Below are 25688 nucleotides of genomic sequence, written 5' to 3'. Positions count from 1 at the left end.
GGCCTCGGGGACTCCCAGAGTGTGCACAGTTACACTCAGAGCGGCCGCACACATGGGCCTCGGGGACTCCCGGAGTGTGCACAGTTACACTGAGCCTGCACGCTCAGAGCGGCTGCACACATGGGGCCTCGGGGACTCCCAGAGCCCTTGTGAGGGTTAGGAGTCCTGCCCGCATCCTCTTCGGGGCACGTCTCAATTCCTACACTCTGGGGCTAGAAGTGCTTGAAACGCTCTAAGAATTCTTCATGAATTAAAACAACTCACCCAGTTTACCAACATTAAACAAATGTTAGAAAGTAGAGCAATATGTGAGAAATGAAAGAGAAAGAGTTCAGATACTTATCAAAATAATCATGTTATTTTTCAGATGAGGAAATCACACCCCAAGGATAGCCAGGACTAGAATTGGAATTCTGGTCGCTAATCCAAACTTTTAGGTTCTGTTTTATTTCCCCCTTTCATTACGCCACGTGAAATGTAAGTCTCTCCTAAGCATTGCAAGTCTCCTCTATTTTCTTTCATCCTTCCCTTATTTATAGGCTCACAGAGAGATTCAGGCAGCGTTGCTGGCCAGCGCCATGTTCCATATATTTTGAAAGCGGACCAAACCAACAGGAGGTTCCATTTGACCACAGATAAATTTCATCATGAGAGAAAATCCAGTTATTGCTCATTTTTATATATTAGCAGTTTTGCTGAAGGTCCAAGCACTCTTTTTTCAGGGTGAGTAAATAATTCCTGTTCTAACAACTCCAAGATAGCACACAGGGTCTCTGAGGCCTGTCTCTACTTGGTGAGCGGCTCCAGCTCCATGCAGGGCTGACGCTGTTCTCTCCCTGTCCTGGCTCCATGCGCTCTCTCTCTCTCTCTCTCTCATATTCTTATGTTCTGTGCTCTATCTCAGTACCCACAAGCAGACTGGAATATACTGATATATATATATTTTAGTGCATAATGGAGCAGAACACTGAGGTTAGGCCTTGAACTTACCCTGAACCTCCTACCATCTTCTACCATCTTCTCCCACCTTCTCCCCAATGTTGCCAAGGCAACTGTAAAGAGGGTGCTGCTTTTCCAAGATAAATAAAGATGCTGTTGAATTTTACCCATAAATTTGCACAAATATCTGTTTGTTCTACTGACATAATGAAACTAAATATGGATGGATGGATGGATGAATGAATGGATGATAAATAGACGATAGATAGATAGATAGATAGATAGATAGAGCTGTTCTTCACAGTAGAATTCCAAATAATAAATGTAGAAGAAAACAAGGAAACCTAGGATCACCAGCAGGCAAACACCAAAGTAAAATGTATTTCAAACAAGATCCGCAAGTTAGAGGGTAAGAAATTGAGAAGTAACAGGATTTGCATAACGTCAAAATATCTCACCTAAAGTATTTGTCAACAACCGAATAAAAGGTAATTTTACAATGAAAACACTTGACAGATGCCAACTTAACCAAGTGGTCAGGTTAAGCATTCCCAGAACTAAGACATATAGACATCATGAGCCCCTGGAGATGATATAAAGAGGACACCACATTATCTTTGTGGCATCTTCATCAAAAATACTAAACCACTCCAATGATAAGAAAACATTACACAAATCCAAATCGACATACATTCTGCAAAATAATTGATTGGTGCTCTTCAGAAATGCCAAGGTCAGGGAAGACAGGGACAGACTAGGAACTGTTACACACTGGAAGTACTAAGGAGAGATAACAACTAAATGCAATGTAGGGTCTTAAATTAGATCTTAAAGGGGAAATGTTGTTGAAACAATTGGCTAATTTTGATAAAGAGTTTGCCGTTTGGTTGCTAACATTGTGTCCATGTTAATCCTCTGGTTTTGATCACAGCACTGTAGTTATACAACATATTAGCACTGTTACCTTTAGGGAAAGCAGGAAAGGCATATAAGGGAAAACTTCCTACTATTTTTGCAACATTTCTTTGTCTAAAACTGGATCAAAATAAAATGTTTAAAGAAAAAAACAGCATGCTACTTTGATTTCCATTCTGCTCTTGTACCTTGCACGTGTCTTCCAGAAGTATGATTGTCCCTAGTCTTGGTACTAACAGAATAACAACCAAACCTAACGTTGATTTCTTGGAGAACTAACAAAAATAACAGGAGTCATTCAAACTGTTTACCCAGATTGCTATCTATAGATGCCAGGAAGGAAGGTATAACTAATAATGAACCTTGCACTTAACTTCTCAGAGTCTCATCAATACACTTATGATAATAACAATGTCTCAAGAGGAAATAGCGAGAATTTAATCTTGACAAACCAGTTGTGTTGGGAGTTAGATACCCTATATAACACTGATTTGCTTTTAAAATACATCCAATACTACTTTTACTGCTTATCACTTAAATACATTTTTTTTTTTGTTATACTTTGACTTCACTAGCAACAATCTTTACCAAGGATAACATCTTCCAGAAATGTAATTTTCTTGGTTGTTAATTCCAGAAAGATGCAGTAGTGCATGCAGAGGGGTATTTGAGCTACACCGAGGACCATTCTGTGTGCAGGGTTTTAGCTGTGCATAATGATGGGGGGGGGGGGGGAACTGAGGTTTCTTAGAAAGGAGCCCCACAATGTGGTATAAGGACAGATCACCTTGTGATAACTCCTGTTCATTTAGTGTGTTCAGGGTCCCAGGGACATGTTTGATACTTGACCCACATTGCCATAGTTAATCATGTGTTAGGATACTTATCATTAGCCTTAGTTTAGAATGACAACATTGAGATTTGATTTTCACATAGCTGATAGGTAGCAGGAACCAAGATCCAAATTCTGATTTCTCTGCCTCAAAAATCACACAAGATATCCAAAATATCAATGGTCTAATATCTTCAGAGATAGAATCAAGATGATTGGGGAAAATGAATAACTTAAAAATATCTAGAAACCAGGCCCTGGCAGGTTGGCTCAGCGGTAGAATGTCAGCCCAGCGTGTGGAAGCCCTGGGTTCGATTCCCAGCCAGGGCACACAGGGGAAGTGCCCGTCTTCTTCTCCACCCCTTCCCCTCTCCTTCCTCTCTGTCTCTCTGTCTCTCTCTTTCCCTCCCTCAACCAAGGCACCATTGGAGCAAAGTTGGCTCCGGGCGCTGAGGATGGCTCCATGGCCTCCGCCTCAGGTGCAAGAATGGCTCCAGTTCAAAGTAGCAACACCTCAGATGGGCAGAGCATCACTTCCTAGTGAGCATGCTGGGTGGATCCCAGTCGGGCACATGCAGGATTCTGTCTCTCTGCCTCCCCACTTCTCACTTTAGAGAAATACAAAAAAAAAAAAAAAATCCAGAGACCTTTGGTGGAGGAAAAAAAAACCAAAAAACCAAAATCCAGAGACCTTAGGCGGAGGATCGATGGTGTTGCTTGCGTGGGTTGTGTCGGAATTATCGGAGCATCTTCTATTGTCCAGCTGAGATCTCAGTGACCCATTCCTTTCTGTTCTAGGAATCCTGAAATGATCAAGAAGACATCTGTAACAAGACCTCTTTGGGCACAAGCAGCTCCCTCCCAGAGGTGGTGACATTTTAGCTTAGACTCGAGATGAGAGTTATGCAGCCAGACAGGTGTGAAAACTGGATTCCAGACAGAGAAGACAACAACACATGCAAAGGTTCAGAGGTACACATGGAAAAGGACTGCTGGCAGCCCAGTATCCTGAGAGTGTAAAGGGGCGTGTCCGTGGTGCCTTTGTGCATGTGAGAAACACAGACAGGGTCCCGTCACAATTGCAGTTTCGGCAACTTTATAGAACTTGCACTCTAATCAGTGCGGGAGATGCAACCGCCACCCAGGGAGCTGGTGAGTTTGAAAATGAATGATAAAGCTCATGTCTGGATCCACTGTGAAGCTCCTCCCAAACATCTTACCTTCTCCTGTACCTGATCCTCGATCTCTCAACCTCCACAGTGCTTGACAACTCAATTTAAAAAGTAAGAGGGAAAAAAAGCTGTCTATGTCTCAATATTTGTTAGGTTGAAAACCCTGGCCATCTGGCTCAGTGGTAGAGCATTGGCCTGGTGTGTGGAGATCCTCAGTTTGATTCCTGATCAGGGCACACAGGAAAAGCAACCATCTGCTTTTCCAACCCTCCCTCCCCCCCCCCCATCCTTTCTTCTCCCACAACCATGGCTTGACTGGTTTGAGTGCATTGGCCCCAGATGCTGAGGATGGTTCCATAGACCTTCTGCCTCAGGTGCTAAGAATAGCTCAGATGGAAGCATGGTCCCAGAGAGGCAGAGCATCGGCCCCAGATGGGCAAAGCATCAGCCCCAGAAGGACAAAACACAAGCCGAAGACGGGAGTTGCCAGGTGAATCCCGGTCAAGGCACGTGCAGGAGTGTCACCTCCTCTCACTTGGAAAAAAAAAAAAAAGAAATTAAATGAAATTAAGTTAAAATAAATTAAAAGAAAATAATAAAAGGGGAAAAAAAAGAAAACCCAATGGAACTTCATATTTTTTATGAAGATAGTATATACATATTTTTTAAAAATAAATAAATAAATAAATAAATAAAATAACACTCTTAGTCTTGTCCATCAAGTCCCTTAATGTAGAAACCTGATTCGGGCCAGTGGATTTGCCGGTTTTATTCTGAATTTAGAAACTGCCTGGGCGTCTTACCCACGTGTTATGACACCTGGAATGATGGCAGAAGAAGCACTCAGCAGTGGAGAGCGGCCTGCTCTTTATTACCAGCCGCTGTGTCTCAGGCCCCGGCCACGCCGGCGGTGACTGCCTGGTGCGCGCTCGCTCTGCCTGGGCCCCGGCCACGCCGGCGGTGACTGCCTGGTGCGCGCTCGCTCTGCCTCGGCCCCGGCCACGCCGGCAGTGACTGCCTGGTGCGCGCTCGCTCTGCCTGGGCCCCGGCCACGCCGGCGGTGACTGCCTGGTGCGCGCTCGCTCTGCCTCGGCCCCGGCCACGCCGGCGGTGACTGCCTGGTGCGCGCTCGCTCTGCCTGGGCCCCGGCCACGCCGGCGGTGACTGCCTGGTGCGCGCTCGCTCTGCCTCGGCCCAGGCCACGCCGGCGGTGACTGCCTGGTGCGCACTCACTCTGCCTGGGCCCCGGCCACGCCGGTGGTGACTGCCTGGTGCGCGCTCGCTCTGCCTCGGCCCCGGCCACGCCGGCGGTGACTGCCTGGTGCGCGCTCGCTCTGCCTCGGCCCCGGCCACGCCGGCGGTGACTGCCTGGTGCGCGCTCGCTCTGCCTCGGCCCCGGCCACGCCGGCGGTGACTGCCTGGTGCGCGCTCGCTCTGCCTGGACCCCGGCCACGCCGGCGGTGACTGCCTGGTGCGCGCTCGCTCTGCCTGGGCCCCGGCCACGCCGGCGGTGACTGCCTGGTGCGCGCTCGCTCTGCCTGGACCCCGGCCACGCCGGCAGTGACTGCCTGGTGCGCGCTCGCTCTGCCTCGGCCCCGGCCACACCGGCGGTGACTGCCTGGTGCGCGCTCGCTCTGCCTCGGCCCCGGCCACACCGGCGGTGACTGCCTGGTGCGCGCTCGTCGCTCTGCCTCGGCCCAGGCCACGCCGGCGGTGACTGCCTGGTGCGCGCTCGCTCTGCCTGGACCCCGGCCACGCCGGCGGTGACTGCCTGGTGCGCGCTCGCTCTGCCTGGGCCCCGGCCACGCCGGCGGTGACTGCCTGGTGCGCGCTCGCTCTGCCTGGACCCCGGCCACGCCGGCAGTGACTGCCTGGTGCGCGCTCGCTCTGCCTCGGCCCCGGCCACGCCGGCAGTGACTGCCTGGTGCGCGCTCGCTCTGCCTGGACCCCGGCCACGCCGGCGGTGACTGCCTGGTGCGCGCTCGCTCTGCCTCGGCCCCGGCCACGCCGGCAGTGACTGCCTGGTGCGCGCTCGCTCTGCCTGGGCCCCGGCCACGCCGGCGGTGACTGCCTGGTGCGCGCTCGCTCTGCCTCGGCCCCGGCCACGCCGGCGGTGACTGCCTGGTGCGCGCTCGCTCTGCCTGGGCCCCGACACGCCGGCGGTGACTGCCTGGTGCGCGCTCGCTCTGCCTGGGCCCAGGCCACGCCGGCGGTGACTGCCTGGTGCGCGCTCGCTCTGCCTCGGCCCCGGCCACGCCGGCGGTGACTGCCTGGTGCGCGCTCGCTCTGCCTGGGCCACGGAGCTCACTGCTTCAGCGGGGTCTTCTCTTTCATCATCACAGCCACCCCGCAGTGAAGGTTCTAGGGATAGTGGCCTCAGTTTGGAATCAAATAAATAAACAAACCAAAAAAATGAGGTATTGAATGGTTAAATAAGCTGTCCAAGAACCCCGTCACACAATGCAGAACCAAGCATTGACCCCAACCGCATCTGACACCACAGAATTCATATGATCCATGTACATAGTGAATGACTACCCTCTGGCAGATGTGAGTCCCTTGACTCTCCAGACCTCGAGTTATAGACAAAATTAAAGACCACTGTTATAAATGTGGCATACTTTCTAGGGAGTTTCAAGAGCCATCTTTTTTTATTTTTATTTGTTTATTTATTTTTATTTTATTTTTTTAGTTACTGCATTAAGTAGTGAAATAAAGCATTGTGAAGATAATGGTTTATCAAAAGTATGGGAATGATGGGTTTTTCTGTGACAATGTGTGGATTTAGAAAAGGGGACTGCGTAGAACCAGGTGACTTGAGGACAGGCCATGCAGCAGCTCTGGGCACCTGCTTTGCACTCAACTCTAGGGAAATATGGCATCCGTCAGGGTCTCAGTGCGAAGAGCACAACCTGCCTCTGATTCAAGCGGAAAGTGCATCCATTCAAATGTTTGGGAAGCTCCCAGAATCACCAAAAGGCTAGGAAACTGGAGTTTAGAAATCGACGAGAAGAGAAGATGGCAGCTCTCATCACCGCCATTGGAAGTCGAGTCAGTGAGACCTTCGCTGCCCAGGAAGATGTAGGTTTGACAAGAAAGACCAGCAAAGGTAGAATATTTAGTTTAGACTGGTTTTTGCCTTATTTCCTTTGGCTCGAGCTGAAATAAAAATGGCAGCTGCTATTGGCAGGATCTCTTTCCACCTCTGAGGCATGGGTCACAAAGCTCCAGCTGTGGACCAGAGGTCCTGGGTTCCAGGTGCATCCCAACCTCTAACCACCTGGCTGGTGACCTTGGAATCACATGACTTCACTCCAGTCCAAGCTCTGCATTTGCCAAGAAGAGACAGTAAACCCCCACCTGTCCCCGTGCACAGGGTCGCTGTGAGAAATGCTATAGGAGATACTATAGAAATGGCCTTGAAAGCTCTTACATCCCTGAGAAATGCTAAGAGTCCTCCTCATGATCATTGACTTGTAATCATCACTGGAAGGAGTTATAGTACATGTATAAAGCAGTTTCCGGAGACGACCACTCCAGGGTCAAACCCTGGCTCCTTACCTCTGACCATCTTGATTGATTTTCTGAGCCTCAGTTTTTTTTATTTATCAGATGGAGATAGAGTTGTCCTGTTTATCTCACAGAATTAGAACATATTTGCAATGCAGAGTCCCTAGGACTTAAAAATGATCCATAAGAAGAATCAAAACAAGCGCTAGCATCAGTAATGATAATAGATTATGGATCCTCTCCCCATGGTGACTACAAATTCTCTCATCAACTATAGCAATTCATTACATATAATTTTGTAACATCTTCAAATTACTGCTTGGAGCTGATCATTAAAATATTATTTACATTCTGTCAGTGCTGTTGTTGTTGAAATGTGGTCTCTCAGAGGTCTGTTTGATTGAACTCACCATTACTCCAGTCAAGAAAGCTAAATAAACATCCTTTAGAATCCTTGGCTTTCTGTGTGTCAGTCACAGCAAGGAAGGGGTTACTGGGGACCCGGAGCACTTGCAGAAGCACAAAGCATCCGACCTTGTCAGGAGCCCTCTGGCGTTGGCCAGCACTTCTGCTCGGCTCGAACATAGCCCTCAGCGGAAAAGTACTGCCAGGCTCCGTGAATTATTAATCTCATCATGACAGCAGTACCTGCTAGATAAAAAGAACCAGTGGCCTCCACAGAGAGGCTCTTAAAGAAAACCAGAAACTAGTGTTATCCTTTGGACCACAATGAGGACTATTTTCCTGCTCCCCTCTGGAGTGGGGGACAGCCTCACTCATTCTCAGCTTTCTCATATACAGAACTCAAGTGCTATCAGTTAAAAAAAAAACACCACTGGCTCTTTTGGAGGATCATGTGGAGGGAAGGGCTTTAAACGACCCTCCATTCAGTTGATGATTCCACACCAACTGTAAATGAGTTTAGGTTTGGAATTCATAGAAACTGGAGCACAAGAAAAGGTTCAAGGTCGTTTTGGGTTTTTGTTTTCCCTTAAAGGACTAGTTGCTGAAGCCAATGTGCTCAGCGTTCGTGGGGTAGAGCATTATTGACACATGGAAAATCCCAGCAGTGAAGGGTCCATAGGAAATACAGCTGTCAGATTCCACATTACTTGAGAAAAACAAGACTCTGAGCCCCGTCCTTAGTAAGGCTAACCTCTGAAAGAATGGATTTATTTTTAAGTCAAGAGAGAAAACGACAGTACAGAAAGATCGGGGGTCCAGAGATTCCAGCTTTGTAGCCTCCTGCGTTCCTGCAAAAGCGTTTACTGTGCACCGGTGCCCTAGGGTTTGCAGACGTGCCCACCAGTGAAGAAACGCCTACCATTTCTGCAGCATCTAGTATACATCAGACACTCTGCCAGGTGCTACAGCATAATATCCAACTTGCCCTCACAGCAACTGGATGAGCTATCATTGTGTTCCCCAATTGCTTTTGGGGACACTGATGTTGAATAAGATACACAGTGACGAAGGTCAGAAGAGGTAAAGTTCAAGCTTAGATTTATCTGGAGCTAAAATTCTTAAGAAACATATCACTGGGCAGTATAGAGGCTGATGAGTAAACAGCTAATGCCGGAGTAATACACCATCAGCAAGACAGAATCAAATCCGTAATACTGTAGCTAGGATGTATCTAAAGCCACAAGGAGAGAGCAGAGTAACCAGCTGCTCTGATCTGCCCAGGAGCAAGGGGTTCTCAAGATGCAACAATCTCAGGGCTAAAACTGGGACGACTGGGAACAAACTGAGACACTTAGCCTGCCCAGGAGAGGTGGGGGTCAGGCACCGAAAGACAGTTTGTGCTTAATTGAGGAATTTGACCTTTGTCCTGTAAAAAATAAATAAAAAGGAAAAAAAGAAAGAAAGATGACTAATCTTGAACAGTCACATGACTCCTCATGAGAGGGGAGGGTGACAAAGAGGAGACTGGGAAATGGGGAATAGAGATAAAAACATGAAAGAAATGACAGATTTCCTTCTTAGCTCTAAGACTGCAATCCTAAGATTAGGTTCCTCAAATGAATCTAATCTCATCGAAACAGAAGTCTACATTAGAGTATTTCAGAATGGAACCTTATCCAGAAACAAGGTTGTTGCAGATGGAACTAGTTAAGATGAAGCCAGGTCCCCGTAGCGTGGACCCCTAATTCAATGTGACGACGGTCCCTGTGAAGGAAGCCTGTCATGTGAAGACAGACACCGAGAGAATGTCATGTGACGATAAAAACAGAGACCAGAGTTACGCAGCTGCAAGCCAAGGAATTCCAAAGACTGCTGGCAAGCCACCAGAAGGTGGCATGAGGCCAGTGTGAGTCAAATAAGTTTGCAAATATGATGTATATGTTTGCTTGCTTATAGTTTGTATTGGGTGTGGGGAACAGACTGTAAGCAGGCAGGGTCCTTCTAAGCCTTCCCACCCTTTTAATCCTAAAATCTTCTCAACGCTAAGCTTTTCCCCACACCCTGGAGTGTTGCATGATGTGAGGTGGTGCACTCTTATGAGGAATCCCATTTATTTATCAGAGACTTTCTTATTTGTAAATTGGCTTAAAGGCTTTAATTTCTACACTAGAAAATAAGGGAGACCAGGGGCTCTCCCTCTTGGTTCCTGAAATTAACATTGCAGAGGAGAGGCAGCCAAGATGGTAGAGTGCTGAAGGAGAAACCAGTTTGTGCAGAGAGAAGGAGATGGGGAACAGAGGTGAATAAGGCTGGTGGGCCTTTGTTTCTAGGAAACTCAGATGAGTCAGTGGCTTTGAGAGCCCTGGATGGAAAGGGAAGTATTTTCCTACTGTGTGTATTTCTCACCCGCTGGGTGCGAGCTAGGATTAAAAGTAATGATCCACCAGTTCTTGGCTCCGTTGTTTCATTACCATCTGTCCTAATCAAATGTGAACCTGCATGGGCCAGGCGGCTGTGTTGGTGGCCGCGGCTACTGGCTTTGCAGCCAGGAAGAGCACCCCTGGGGGGCTCAAAGGGGAGCCTGGCCCTGATAACACCTTGATTTTGAACTTCTGGTCTCCAAACCTGAGAGCCGATCAATGCCTGTTTGTCTTAAGATAACCATTTTGTAGGACATTCTTATCACAGCCTCTGGAAGCTAATTCACTAGCCAAACCATGTCCCAGCTTTGTTTTGCCAAAAAGAGACAGGCTGGAGAGAGAACAGAATATACAAGAAACCTCTAGAGAGTGCCACCACGCTGAGCGCTTCTCTTGGGACATTTTTAGTGAACCGTCCCGAAGATGTTCTAACCCTCCAGGCGCAGGTGAGACACTGAGACTCAGAAAGAGACCACCGCTCACCCAGAAGCACACAGCTAGGAAATGTCAGACCCAGGGTTTGAACCCAGGTCTATCTGACTTCCTTAAACACAGAAGTTTTACTCTTTTTCCTCCTTGGATTTCCTACTAGGAGTGCGAGGAAAGCCAAGGTTCTGAGCCAGATGAAACTGAGGAACCGGGCATGGCTCTAAGCAATTTATAAAGCATGAGGGAAATGATTCGGAGGGTCCTGGGGTTAGTGGGCGGGCAGGCAGACGAAAGTCCTCTTGCTGCACAGCTCTGAGTCACCAAACTATGGCCGCATCCTTCCCAGCAGGACCTGCCTCTCACGTTCCCTTGGGCTCTGTCTGGATCACAGCGGGAGGCAACAGCAAAGTCTGCCCAGAGGAAGGTGAGCGTGAGCAAGTCTTTGGAGAAGCCTCTGGGGCCCTACAGGGAAGATACTTGCCTAAAGTTAATTGCTTTCTGGATGAACATGTGATTAACATGTCATTTGCAAGCTCCACCCGCCACGGATGTCTCTTGTTTGTAAAGTGGATGTGCAAAGAATGTTCACATCCTAATATAAATCTTCAGCTCCCGTGGAAAACAGAGCCGTGACTATTTTGGGCCTCGGGAAGCCAGGACCCAGTGACAGAATTCATCATCCCCCTTCCACAGTCCAGGAGAAGAGAGAGCAGGTCGTAGGAGGAACGCCAGAGGAAGACACGCTGTCTGCGGCGACATTAGCGTGGGTCATTGTTCCAAACGACAGGCTGGGTTCAACCAGGATGTTCTTTCTCTAGTTTGAACAATGGCCCCTTCACCCTGACGGCGAGGCTATCATCTTTGGAAATGAAGCAGTACTTTTTTTTATTTTTTTGTCTCTGTGTTAAAAACACTCGCTAGAAAAAGTATAATAGAGAAGAAAGGCCCAGGACCAGAGGCCAGGAAAGCTGTGTTTCTCTCAGAGACTCAGTTGCCTCATCTGTACAATGGACTTTCTGATCCTGACATATTCTGTCGTCCCTGGTCACTCTTCCCTCTCACTCTCTCCCCCATCCCATCCCCCTTTCTTCTCCACTCCCCGTTTTTCCCACGGGAATGATGAAGAAAGAATGTGAGTAGAGGGGTTGGTGTCGGCCTTGGGTAAGACACAGGAAGGGCCCTCATGATTGCTTATGCAGAGCTTTATAGGAGAGAATGGGGGCAGGGAGGAAAAGACTGAGCTTTGGCTACTGCTAAATCCATTCATTCATTCATTCATTCATTCATTTCACTGAGCACCACTCTATGCCTCTCAGTCAAGCACTAGGCCTTTGGGGCTTAGAGAGTAGAAAATCACTAGGATATTCTACTAGAACCCAAAAGTCCTGATTAAGAGAGAGAGAGGGGAAAGTGGCGAATGACAGTTAAACATTAAAGGCAAAGAAGCACTCAAGGGGCATTAGAAGCAGGTATTAGAGGGCCTTACTCTGACCTTTCAGGTCAGGGAACACTTTGCAGAGGAGGCAAATCTAAGGAAGTGAGTGGGGAAAAGAATATTCTAGAAAGAAGGAGCACCGAGCATAAGCCAAAGATCAGATAGTTAAGTATATCTGCAGTTTTAAGGCGTGTGGCTAAAGCAGGGAACAAAGGGTCAAATGACACAGGGCCTGATGGCCCTTGTTAAGTAGAACAGGTGACTTTCCATATGGTCTGCACGCGGAGCCAAGAAAGGCCATGGCCACTGGGCTGGCACTAGCATACCTAGCAGTGAGTCCACCATTGCCGTGTCCCTGTGTGTGACAGACGTCACTTACAAGAGTGATAGGACCATTGTGTGATGCTCCGGAGGACCCACACTGAAGGGCGGAAACTGCAGAGCATTGGGAACTTGCAGCAGTCGGGGCTATTCAGTTGAAAGAGAATGCCTAGGGTAGAATAAATTATCCAGCAACGATGGGCCTGCCAGTCGCTAGAAAGGTATCAGAGTTGACAATGGAAGCTTTCAAGTCTCTTCCACATCAGTGTAGTTTGCTTCTCTGTTCACTCTGCCTCCCAGTGGGTATCCATGCAGTCATCTATAAAAAGAGAACACACGACCAAAGTGATGTTTTTTCTGCAAGTTTTCACCACCAACTTTTTTTTTATTATAAATTTTTTCCTCCCTACTTTCTCTATCAAGGACCCAACCTGATGAAACTTTCTAACTATTAGACAAACTGAAATTATCAAATAATAATTGTTTAACTTGATATTTCCGTGTTGTACACCAAACAACAGTATTGTGATTTAACTAGAGAGTTCTGCATATGGGAACTGGTTTGCAGTCTGCCATGGGGGGGCTCAAGATTGGAAACTCCAGAGAAAGGACTGTTCAATGTCCCTTTGGCAATGACACGCTATGCACCAGGAATTAGGGTGACACAGAGAGGGAGAAGTTGGTCCACTTCAGATTTTGTAAACATGCTCTGAGGAAGAAAAGCAAGGTGAGCGTGTATGTACCTCAGTGAGGAGGAACATTTGAGGGCAAGATCAAGAACAGTGTATAGAGGCCTGACCAGGCGGCGGTACAGTGTATAGAGTGTTGGACTGGGATGCAGAGGACCCAGATTTAAGACCCCAAGGTCGCCAGCTTGAGCATGGACTCACCAGCTTGAGTGCAGGGTCACTGGCTTGAGCATGGGATCATACACACAATCCCATGGTTGCTGCCTTGAGCCCAAAGGTTGCTGGCTTGAAGCCCAAGGTCACTGGCTTGAGCCCAAGGTCACTAGATTGAGCAAGGGGTCACTCCCTCTTCTGTAGCTCCTCTATCAAGGCACATATGAGAAAGCAATCAATGAACAAATAAGATGCTGCAAGGAAGAATTGATGCTTCTCATCTCTCTCCCTCTCTGTCTGTCTGTCCCTATTTGTCCCTCTCTCTGTCTCTCTCTCTGTCTCTGTCACACACACACACACACACACACACACATACACACAAGAACAGTGTATAGAAACAGGGAAGCACAAGCTATACAGGATGTGCAGGTGGCCAGGTCTGAATTAGAAGTTTTATGGGTCCATGAGTTGGCTACTCATTTGACTTTGACTAGGGGCAGGAACTTCACCAGTGAGTCTCATTCCCTCTTCTGCGTTATCAGACCAAAGAACTTTAGCTTGAAAGTGTTGTTACAAAGATTAAATGAAATATATTACATCAAGCAATAACTTGTCCTTGGCACACAGTAGGTTTGCAAAGGACAGCAGTAATCACAACAATGACAATGACACTTTAATCAAGAGGTTTAGACACAAAGGAGCAGTTTAATTTGTTTACTGTGCAGAAAGTTGAGTCTTTATTGCTCTAGTGACAAATGACTTTAGAAGCTGTCTAGGGATAGTGTGCGGTTGTCACTGTAGATAATAAAAGCAGAAATGAGAGGGGAATTAATGAGGAAAGCAGACAAATCCAGAATGCTGGTCGCTCATCTGTCTGGACCGCATCAATGCAGAGGAGGGAAGGGATGACGTAAGTGTTTATTTCTAACTCCCCCGCTCTGGGAATGCTGAGTGTTTTCAGTCTGGCTTCTGTTTTTAGAGATCCCAACACACCTGGACTCCAAAAACCATTCTTTTTAAATCTTTTGCTGCTGCTGCTGTTGGCCTGCATCCCTGAAGCATCTGTGCACATGACTGTGTTCTTGGTACATGGGTAGGAAGGTAATATGCTGCCTAAGAACCAGGAAATGGGACAAAGAGCTCGACCTCCTAAGAGTTAAACCAGAAAGCCAGTGCAGTTCAGATGAAAAGCTAAGTCACCCTCCAGGCCAGCAGGATGGGAGCTGACCTCAACGAAGATATTCAAGTATCCACAAAGCCATTATTTTGGTCAACGGAAATGGATCAGAATAAACACATAGAAAAAGAGAACAGAGGCAATAGGTGAAGTATGATTCAAGCCACGTCCAAGGTCTCGCAGCCTATGCAATGAACTGAAATCTGTCGTGGATGTCGGTCACCTTGAAGACCAAGCCCCAGATTCCTCGTCGGACTCCTGAGACTCTACATAATGCAGCCCGGCACGTCTCTACCCCCTCACTCAGTCCACGCTCACCCTGGCCTTCTTGTTACTTATGCAATGGCTGTTCTTTTGGTCAGGGATTCCCTTTTCCCAAATTGTGCATGGCTCTCTCCCTCAATTTATTGCTTACATTTAATTCCACAGGGAAGTCCTTTCTCACCATCTTATCCAAAGTCCATTCAGTAGAGATCCAGGGCCGCACAAGACATGTGTAATTTGTGAAATGGTCAGGCCTTGTCCTGAGATCTTTAAAAATAATGCAAAGCATATAAACAGAAAAATCAAGTGTAAAACTCAACATGCCCTGCCAGGAAGAGCTGCTTTAAAACGTTTAAAGAGATACACTTTGCACAGCACAGAGCTGGTCAAATGTCTAGTCTCATGTTACAGAGGACAGAGCTGCAGCAATACATTCTGGACGGGAGGAAAAGTGTCCAGAACGTGCCTACTTATGGGAGCAGGGGTTTTATTGCCATGAATCTGGCTTGATAAAGCCAGTGAGTACCTTCCGGGATCTATATTCACTCTGTCATTACCATGTGTTCAGTTAAGAGTTTTAGTTTTTTCCTCTAACCCCTCATTTTACTGAGAGCTTGATCTTCCCACGCGAGGTTTACGAAATCCTGCATCTTTGAGAAAGGGAAAGTGATAACCCTGTCCCATTCTAATTTGGCTAAAACATTCCAGATGAAAAGTGGAGATAGCAGAGTATCCTATGATTGTCACTACACTCTCCAGTCTAATCAACGTCCTTTGGTCTAACAGCATTCTCCCTAAGCAAGTTTCTGAGTATAACTTGGCTCTTCATGTAGGTCTACAAGGCAAAGAGAAACCTGGAAAGGTGCACCTGGACTTCGTGGCTTCCTATGCCAATTATGTTTCTCACTGTTGATCAATGTAGAGTACAAGTGATCTGCTGGGTATTCAGCTTGTGCCCTTGTATTTGTGTGTTTGTATCTTCAGTACTCAAGTGGAAAGCTTTCTGGTGGAAATGGGAGGCACAGGTATGAGGGTCTTCACCTCAGAGAAGAATGAAAGAAGAGGAAAGGATAAGGTATTTGTGGTTACCAGCACCTGGGTTCTTCCTCATATTCACCTGGTTCTATGTGTACCATCTGGAGAAATGTGAAGAATGGAGGATGTGTATGTGTTTTACTCTTCCAGAATTTTTTTGGGGGGGAGGCAGAGATGGGAGGAAAATGTGGTTGGACTTTCTGATGGATACCTTGAGATGTATAAAAAGACAAGGTCATCCATGTGCCAGCATTGTGCCACTGAGAAGGTAAAGATTGGAGAAGAATAACCCTGAGAGCCCATCTTGGGAGCTAATGTCCAGAGCACCTGTGATCAAGTTTGGTGCAAGTTGAATAAGCCATCCTTCTCTAAAGAACCCCGGGAGTCTGAGTAAAGAACTAACCAAGTGGACCAATCCAGTGGGAGAATCTTGACTCAATTCTAATAATTTGAAGGTCAAAAACAAATGGTGATGCAGCATCCTGAGAAAGTGAAGAGCTTTAAACTCACTACAAACAAATTGGCATCTTGTCTACCCTTCTCTGCCCTCACTCAGCATTGCAACAAATCAGGACTCTGATCTTGTGCAGGGCGAGATCAATCTAGTAGTGTTGAGCGCCGCCCGGAGGCCGTCCTGCCAGCTGCTGTCCAGGCTCTGGGAATAACACCCACCACCCTGGAGTCTCTTCTTTGAAACTTCAACTAAGGGCCAGGCTGGTCTTAGAACTTACACCAATAGATAGAGTTTCTCAGAGTGCCCTTTCCCTCCACCAAATTAACTCCCTATTTGTTCCGGAAATGCTTTTATAGGGAAAAAGAGATCGCTAATAAAAATAATCATAATAATAAACTATAAGGCAGGTGCTATGGACTCCACTTTATAAGCCAGAAAACTCAAGCCAAGAAAGAAAAGAACATCATCACTGCCACTCAGCACATAGGGGCCAAGTGTGAAACTCAACCCTGAGTCCCCAAGCCCGAGGCTGCTTCTACCAAACCAAGTCATTCTGCAGTTAGAAGAAGAGTTGAATATTCGACAAAGACATAATCCACTTAACTGTTTTAAAAGTGGCCCCAACAGTAGGTCAAACGTCATGTTAGGTGCTGGTGATTAAAGTTCCAATCCTGGAGGATGGAATCGTTCTGAGGTGGAGGTAAGCGCCTTCCTGGGGGCTCACAGGTTGTTGCACGGGGGGGGGAGCAGTATGGGTGGTGAATGGGGAGCTTCTTCAAGAGACAAATCTGGGTTTCCGACAAAGACATTCAGAGCAAATAGAGGCACATCAGTTTGAAACAGGTTGTGAGCAAGCTCAGGGAACAGAGCAAGCTGCCTATTCTACTGAAAGAACAAGGGGAAGTTTCAGGAGTGAAGAAGTCCAACTTATGCACAACTTATTATGCACAACTTAATAAGTCCAACTTATTATGCACAACTCCGGGCATAAAAACAGAACGTTGAGTCCTTGGGAACCTCCCAGAAGGAAGACAGGATGTAAAGGTCAAGAAACAAGCAGTGAGAACTCTAAAATTCTAGACCCTTGGTTGCTTCCCTACTGTTGGGAGGCTCATTCTTTCAACCTCTTTCCTTGCAGAAAGTAGAATTAAAATTCTTAATTCAAAAGAAGCTCCCATGAGCCCATGTTTGGAGGCGCCGAAACAGGGAGCTAAATAGGCTTTCACCGATTCTGCAGGCAACTGGGGCGTGGCGATGGCCCCATTCTGAGGACGATCAGAAGGACACTGCCAGTCCGGAGCCACTGAGAAGACACCAATGTGAGCCCAGAAAGTGGGTCTGGCTGGAGAGGGAGCCCTGGGGATGCACAGCGGATAAGTCCTCTCCCAGGCTCTGGGCTCAGGGCTCGGGAATCCTGCCACAAACTCCTGCCTCTGAATGTCAGAGCTTTATTTTCTAATCCAACATTCCTAAAGCCTTTCATCTGGATTTCTGGACCCAGCCTAGGGCCAGCTGTAGCAGAGCCTCTGGGGTTGTTTAATGATAGTTTAATGAGGTCTCCGAGTGTCCTAAAGGGAGGCTTCTGGCCTGCAGCTTCCCCTTTAAGAAGAGGCCTTTGGATCAAGGTCTGCATTAAGTATGAAGCAAGCTGTCTGCCGGTGTCTGGTGCACACAGGAGTGAAATCTGCCCGGGTTCGCTGGCTCCCTGGAGGATTGGCGCCCCGCGTTACACCTGCAGAACCCCGCCCCCTTTTCTCCCGCCCCCCAGGATACCCGACGCAGACTTGAAGCCTCCCGGGTTCTGCTGTCCCTGGTTTCAAAAGTGCCTGGATGTGGGACTTAAAAAAAAATCTATTTATCTCTCCATCCAGACGGCGGGGGAGGGATTGCGAGGAGAAGGCAAGAACCACTGGGGCCCGAAAGCAAATCCGGGCAAATCTTTAAATTGCTTCGGCAGTCGCCTGGGTTTCCTTCCATTCGCATCTCAGTGCCGCTTCCCTCCCCTGCTGACCTTCACGTTGGACAGGAAGAGAGACCAGTTCTAAGAGGGCACTGTATCTGCTTCCCAAATGTGGGCTAGCGTCCAGAGCTCGGTTCACAGAGACATCTGCTCTTTGTCCCCTCCTGCCCTCGCGCCAGCCACCCTCCTCCGCACAGCGCTGGGGGGGGGGGGGTCCTCCCATCTTCCCTACCCCCCGAGCTCCCTCCTTTTCTCCAGGAAGCGCGAGGGCACACCCCCCACGGGGCTTCTGGCGTTCTCCACAGGGACAGGCTGCAAGCACCAGGTTATCTCCCATCCACAGACTCCTGACCTGACCAGGTGGCTCCTTTGTTCACAAGGTGGAAAAGAGCCTTGGAGGCCGAGGCAGGGCCGGCTGGCTGCACTCCCCGGAATCCGGGACCTGCGTGCTTCTATGCAGACTCGGCCCTGATACGAATTCCTAAACTGGGGCTTGTCTCCTGATCGTGTGAAGCTTCAGCGTCTCTACCTGTAAAATTAGAGAACGTAATAGCAGTAAACGCATAATCCAAGTAAACAAATGGTAAATGAGAAGACAGGCGAGACTCAACCGTCACGAAACATGTGCAGACTATTGCATGGATCTATTGTGCGTGTCGATTGCACAGACGACTGGAGTTGGGGAGACTGCGGTCTGGAGAGGTGCTTGCTAAGTTCCCTTCCGTCCCTGAATTCTGAAGTGCTGATCCATAGAATAGATAACTATTGAACGACCGTGTCTATGTAGAGTAGTAAAGAGACAAAGAAAAACGAGGAGCCATGTTTGCTTTTGTGTTGTTCACAGTCTTTTGAGGCAGACAGAGTCACCAACAGCTACGGGAGAAACTCTGGTCACCGCCTTCCACTTAGCCGAGTCGCCAGGACAGCGGAAGTCCAGCTGTCACTGGAAAGAGGTTCCTGACTCCTTCCGGGACATGCTGAATGTTTACAACCAGCAGACGCCTCTCTATTACACCGGGTGCTTCTGCCCATCAGCTTCTGGTTAACACCACTTCCCCTGATTGCACTGAATCCAAGATGTCTACACATTGACACTGTATTACAAGAGGTTGGAAAGGTAAAAAACAGCTGCAGGGACACCTGTCTTCAAAGAGCAGTGCCACAGAGCAGCACAGGGACAGGACCTGAACACGAGGACCCAGTACCAGCTGTGGTCCTCCGTGGCTCCCGGAATTTGGGCAATGCACTTGACCTATTTGAGTCCATGGTCCCACTTTTACCATGGAGGGAAGTCTCCCTGCCAGTCAGCAGGGTTGTGAGCCGTGAGTGAGATAGTGTATGTGAAAATACTTTTTAGATTGGCAAAAAAAAGGAGGAAGCTAAAGAAAATTAATGAAGAAATAAAGAAAAGACATGAGAGAGGGAGGGAAGGAAGAAAAAAGATAAGACACACACAGGTGACATTTTTTAAAACTGTAAAATAGGCCCTGGCCGGTTGGCTCAGTGGTAGAGCGTCAACCTGGCGTGCAGAAGTCCCGGGTTCGATTCCCGGTCAGGGCACACAGGAGAAGCGCCCATCTGCTTCTCCACCCCTCCCCCTCTCCTTCCTCTCTGTCTCTCTCTTCCCCTCCCGCAGCCGAGGCTCCACTGGAGCAAAGATGGCTGGGGCGCTGGGGATGGCTCCTTGGCCTCTGCCCCAGGCGCTAGAGTGGCTCTGGTCACAACAGAGCGATGCTCCAGAGGGGCAGAGCATCGCCCCCTGGTGGGCGTGCCAGGTGGATCCCGGTCGGGCGCATGTGGGAGTCTGTCTGACTGTCTCTCCCCGTTTCCGGCTTCAGAAAAATACAGGAAAAAAAAAACTGTAAAATAGGGAAATATTGCCTGGGCCTAATGGGCTACAGGAATTCGGAGTAGAAAGAGATGACCGCAGAGGAACAGGACTACGTTTCATTTTAGTATATATTAATTGTAAGTGGCTCCTGTAGCATTAAATAACACAGATTTGAGAGAGGCAAGAGCAGAGATTAGAAGACCAGTTAAAAACAGCTGCGATAGTCAAGAACAATAAACTGAGGCCGTGTCAACGGGGACAGACAACATACTGGAGCAAGACTAAGGAGGAAGATGAGGGAGGAAGGGAGGGAGATGTTAGGAATAGTTTCCGGATCTCTCTCTGGGGCAGCGGGTTACATGAGTGTGCCGTTGAACTAGGTCAGGGTATATCTGAAAGTAAGAAGGTTTGGAGAAGGAATGGCGAATTCAGTTATGGACGTGTGGCGTGGAAGCATTTAAAGGACAGCCAGCTAAAGATGCCAGCAGGGAGCTGGGCACCAAGACCTGAAGTTTAGAACCACAGACGCGGGGCCGGTGCGAAGGAAATGGCTGAGACCACCCCCGGGAAACTGTGCAGGGCGAGAATAGTAAGAGTGGGCTCAAGACAGAGCCCTGAGAGCTCCGATATTTTCACATGGTCCTAAACTTGTCACCAGAGTTGGAAAACTCATAAGCAATTGTCAATCTGGAGTCAGACTGACTGGTCTCCAACCCCAGCTCCACCGTTTCTTAGCCAGGGTAAGTCCGTTCCACTCTCTGACCCTCAGTTATTCCTGCTGTAAAATGGGAACAAAGAAGTGCGTGTTGGAAGGGCTACATGAGAGGATATGGGTAGTGTTGAGCCCTGACCCTCAGTCATAAACACATAAGTATGTGATAAATGTTGGGGTGTTTTTTGTTTTTGTTTTTGTTTTTTGTATTTTTCCAAAGCTGGAAACGGGGAGACAGACAGACTCCCGCATGCGCCTGACCGGGATCCACCGGCACGCCCACCAGGGGGCGATGCTCTGCCCATCTGGGGCGTCGCTCTGTTGCGACCAGAGCCACTCAAGCGCCTGGGGCAGAGGCCACAGAGCCATCCCCAGCGCCTGGGCCATCTTTGCTCCAATGGAGCCTTGGCTGCGGGAGGGGAAGAAAGAGACAGAGAGGAAGGAGAGGGGGAGGGGTGGAGAAGCAAATGGGCGCCTCTCCTGTGTGCCCTGGCCGGGAATCGAACCGGGACTCCCGCACGCCAGGCCAACGCTCTACCACTGAGCCAACTGGCCAGGGCCAATGTTGGGGTTTCTTAAGGAGCTTTGGAGCTTAGAATTTTACTTGTGTTTTAAGATTTTTCCTGGACTCTCTGAATGAGAGTTGCTGCCCAGGGCACCAGCCCAGAGAAGGACGGCGGATCCTCTCTGTCATGCCCTGCTGGACCGGCCAGCGGGCAGCCTCCGCGTCCCTCCTTCTCTCTCCCTTGTCCCTTGTCCCTTGTCCTGCTAGCCTCCCCCCATGTTCTGTTTATTAGAGCTCCCGACGCCCTTGGCCTCTGTGCGTGCTGTCCTGAAGGCCCGTGGGGGTGCCGCTGGGACGCTGGGCAGGAACCCCTGCCGACCACCACCTGCTGGGCAGGAACCCCTGCCGACCACCACCTGCTGAATCCCCCATCACCCCAATCCCGGTCCCAGCGAGTCGGAACGTCTGCCCCTCTTGTCCAGGCTCTTCTGCCATGTCCCTCGGCCGCTGCTTCCACCACGGCCCCCAGCTGCCACTTCTTGCAAGCAGTGGCCCCATGCCCATTGTCTCTGAGATTTGGGAATTCATTCATTTGCTCAAAAAAATATCAATTGAGTTTCTGTTATGAGCCCGACACTGATCTTGGCATTGGAGATACTGAGGTAATAAGACCTGCCCTCAAAGAGTTCATCACCTGGGGAAGACACACAATCAACCCAACACACACATCCAGCCATGTGACTGTTTCCAGTCGTGATGAGAGTGATGAAGGGAATGAACGGAGAGATGTCATAGGTTAAGACAGGGTAGGGTAGATAGGTCTGAGATGGACCTCTGGCACTCTGACATGTAGCTGAAACTTGAAACCCTGAAAAATCTAACCCTAAAAAAATATCGTGAGCGTGAATGTGAATGAACGTGAGGAGGAGAGGAGACAGAGACGGGGTTTTCTTATTTGAGCAGTTATTAAAGCCAGGCACGTTGCTGGTTATCTTTGTAGATTTGCATTTCTCATTTGCAACTCGCTTTCTCCCTCTTGAATTAAGCAGGCTTAATAAAAGACACGCTCTCCCCTTTCCGATGAGCTCCGGAGAGGAGGGTGGTTTGAATTACATGATAGATGTTTTCTGTTTCTGCTACTCCGGGTGCCTCTATATTTTAAGGTGTTTGATGAGTGAGAATATGAAGTTCAAAGAGGCTACCACATAGAACATAAACTAGAGTCTCTTGTCACTGACTCAACTCCCCAGGATCACTGGCTAGCTGGAAATAATGTAACAACCTCTCGGACCTGTGCAGGGCTTGACAGTTTGCAAAGTTTTTTTTGTTGACTTGATTATATTAAAGCTCCACAGGTACCATGTGGAATAGGATGTTCTCTAATTTACCGATGAGGAAACTGAGGTTCAGAGAACGCTTGGGGACCCTCCAAACATAACACCTGTAAGTGACGAATCAGATTTGAAGCTGTCGCCCATCAATCAGTCTTTGGGTACATTTTCTACCACTGTTATTCCGAGGTTCCTGAAATAGTCTCAGGTCGATGTATGACATCGAGTCTCTCCCCTAAATTGCTACTGTTGGCTTTTATTCAGCCATAAGTTTTGTGGCCCATGTGTCCTGAGGTTTTGCTGCCCTGCGGGTAAAAACAGACCCCGCTGCTTTTCCGGCTCACTCCCCAGACTGAAAGGCAGGTGCAAAGACAGGGCTCCCTGACACCCCAGCAGTCCAGAGAGGGTGACTCAGCCTCCCCCTATCCAACACCTCTGCGGTCCGTGGAGCTCCCATGGACACCTTCCCTTTCCTGTTTCACGTGTCTCCATTCTCCTTGTATGCGTGCCTACATCTTGAAGGTGTAGGAGAATCTCCTTCTTCTCCCCGCATGAGCCTCCCTTGGCCTTTAAAATATATAGTAAGATTCATCCTCTCCATTTTCTTCTCACGATTCTCGCCAGGAGGTGAGGCTTCTCTGACTACAGAAATAAGACAGTGGGTCTCTCCCACTCTTCTCTCTCGCTCTTTCTTGATCCCTAATTCTAGCTCTCTCTCCATCTTGCTCTGGGTCACACCTACTTTATTTCTAATATCCTCCACTGGTTATCTTAGTTCATTTCAACCACTTGAGTCAAGCTATGTTGTCCAATTTAAGTTTTACCTACAATAAAGTTGACTTTTCAATCATTATCTGGCTCCTGGGGTTATTGTTCAATTGGTTCAAAATCTGAAGAGGAGGGGCTGTAATTAATTAGTACCCGCAACCTCAATCCAAAGATCTAGGTACCCTTAGATCATGTTTTTGTGTGTTGTTTCTATCTTGAACAACATAAAGCAATGATCCAAATTTGATCTCCGAATTGCATAACGTGTTCCCCTAGGTAAGGCTATATATAAATATAAGGCCCTTAGTCAACAATCCTGCATGTGGTCACTCACAGTGTTGGCGTCATTGGAAGTGGGGATCTCACTGAAAACATTGTGAGTCCCTCTTCCAGCTCTGAGGGGAGCTCTTGTCTGTTTCTTGATTGACTGATTATTGTTACAGTACAAAAATAGAAATGTTCTAGACGTTGCACATCTGGGTCATTCTTGACTTGGACAGATGTCCATCTTGCTAGTTGGCAGCATGATAAGGTTAAAAAAGTGGACAACTGGGGTTAAGAAATGCCTCCTCTAACTGATTTAGATGAGACTTTCATCTAAAGAGGATGAACTTGAGCATCAAATCTCTTGGCAAATAATGTTGCACTCTTTTGAGTCTCCATATCCTTATCTATAAAATTAGGGACTTTGCTTATTGAGGTAATCATTTTGTAAGTTCTGTAGCTATCTAACCACTATGCTGTACACTTGAAACTAATATAATACTGAATGTCAACTGTAATTGAAAAATAAAAAACAATTTTCAGTAATAAAACTAGGGTCTTTGCATTGGTGTGTAAGCACCCTTCTATTTCAAACATACTGTTTACGCTGTGGTTCAACTGTGTCCTCAGCACAGTACTAAGTGATGAAGGCAGGAACCCCCCCACCCCAACCCTTCCCACTGACCTGGACCTGCAGAAGTGTCCAGCAAGCAGCTTCCTCTTCCCAAACCCTTGGAAGAGGATCAGCAGGCTGTTGAACCACGATATCAGACTCCAGTCAGATGATCCCCTCCTGGCTTTTTAAATCAACACGCAATGGTTCTGACCCAGTGTGAGGGCGGCTGAAACTGACGATCCAAGGGGGTGGCTGCGGGAGGCGGCCCAGGAGCATGCCTCATCATCAGAATGAACAAAGAGGCTTCTTTCATCCAGGCATCAAAAATAAATCTCAGCCACGGCTTGCTCTTGGAGGAACACCATCCGACCCTAATCTTATTCAATCCCACATTCCACTGTTCCTTCCTCCCTGTTTGGCAGTTTGCCACGGAGAGGAAGGGAGCTGCCTCGGGTTATAAGCTGTCAGGCTCAGCATTTAAATATTACTCACCGGGCTTAGTTCAAGGTGCAGGTCAGCCCACAGGATTAAGTTAAGTACACTGGGAAATGCATTATCTTTTGGGTCACCGGGGTACAATTCAGTGAACAGCAGCAGGATTTCCTGGTTGATAGATGGTCCCACAAGAGGTTATAGCTCGCCTGCCCCAGAAATAATAGCAATAATCCTCTGCATTCATATTCCACCCTGGAGCCTGTGAAGGATTTTCACATTCATTACCTTCGAGCACCGTCTCAGTGGAGTCAGTCCAGCATAGGAGAGGGTCAGATATAAACTCAAGTGCCTGTTTGTCACTGTCCAAGCTAGGTTACCTTGGGTAAGTCACATCGCCTCACAGATCATTTTTTTTTTAAACTAAATGTCAAAGAAAAGAACCTATTGTGCTCTAGAGAAGTAAAATAAAAACCATAAAATAGATTACAATTTGCCTCCTATATCCTTAAAATATATGAACACAATCTATCTAAAATAGTTTTTATGGGTTTTTTTTTTTATGAATTGGCATTTACTTGGCACAATAACCATCAAGTTCAATCCCTGCCTTCCAGGAATTGGAAAAGTAAGATAGATAAAGATATAGCTCCATCTATGACTTCTGGTGGAGAATAGAAATGGAGAAGAGAAGAGGTCAGCTTGTCAAAGGCTAGATGTCCATGACGACAACTGACATGATGCCATTAAGTAAATCTCATGGAACCAGATTACACTGGATCAAAATAGTGATATAAAAGAGCATGTGACAACTGCTACACATGTCTTCTTTCTAATCCTGACCACCACTCCAAGGTGTGATTATTCTCATCAGCATCATCCTTATTTTAGGCAAGGGACGACTGAGGCTCAGGAAGGTGAAGTAATGTGGCCACAGCTGTTCAAGCATCAGAGCGTGAGCTCCACAATCACGTGTGTCTGAACTCAGAGCCTTTGTCTATTGCCCTGCACTACTTGGCATTTCTTCTCAGAGATGGGGGAATAAGAGACCCACGAAATCAATTATTTTTTGTTGGACCCTGAAAGACCAAGAGAGACAGAGTATGAAAAAAAAAAAAA

At 47.8% G+C, this 25688-nt stretch overlaps 1 long non-coding RNA gene across 2 annotated transcripts; it reads right to left on the bottom strand.

Annotated features, from left to right (window-relative positions):
* Window positions 1–7135: 7135 nt before the first annotated feature.
* Window positions 7136–24514, bottom strand: LOC136406315 (uncharacterized). Of its 2 annotated transcripts, XR_010751657.1 has the most exons (4): window positions 24207–24514; window positions 18463–18639; window positions 12437–12697; window positions 7136–11032 (listed from the first exon to the last, which is right to left on the bottom strand). It is a non-coding gene; the product is annotated as an uncharacterized lncRNA (long non-coding RNA). The 2 variants fall into 2 exon arrangements; XR_010751658.1 differs by lacking the exon at window positions 7136–11032 and having other exon boundaries at window positions 11756–12697.
* Between the last annotated feature and the right edge of the window lie 1174 nt (window positions 24515–25688).

Source organism: Saccopteryx leptura, chromosome 5 (assembly GCF_036850995.1).
Source record: "Saccopteryx leptura isolate mSacLep1 chromosome 5, mSacLep1_pri_phased_curated, whole genome shotgun sequence".
Classification (NCBI taxonomy): Eukaryota; Metazoa; Chordata; class Mammalia; order Chiroptera; family Emballonuridae; genus Saccopteryx; species Saccopteryx leptura.
This window is presented reverse-complemented; position numbering and strand designations above follow the sequence as displayed.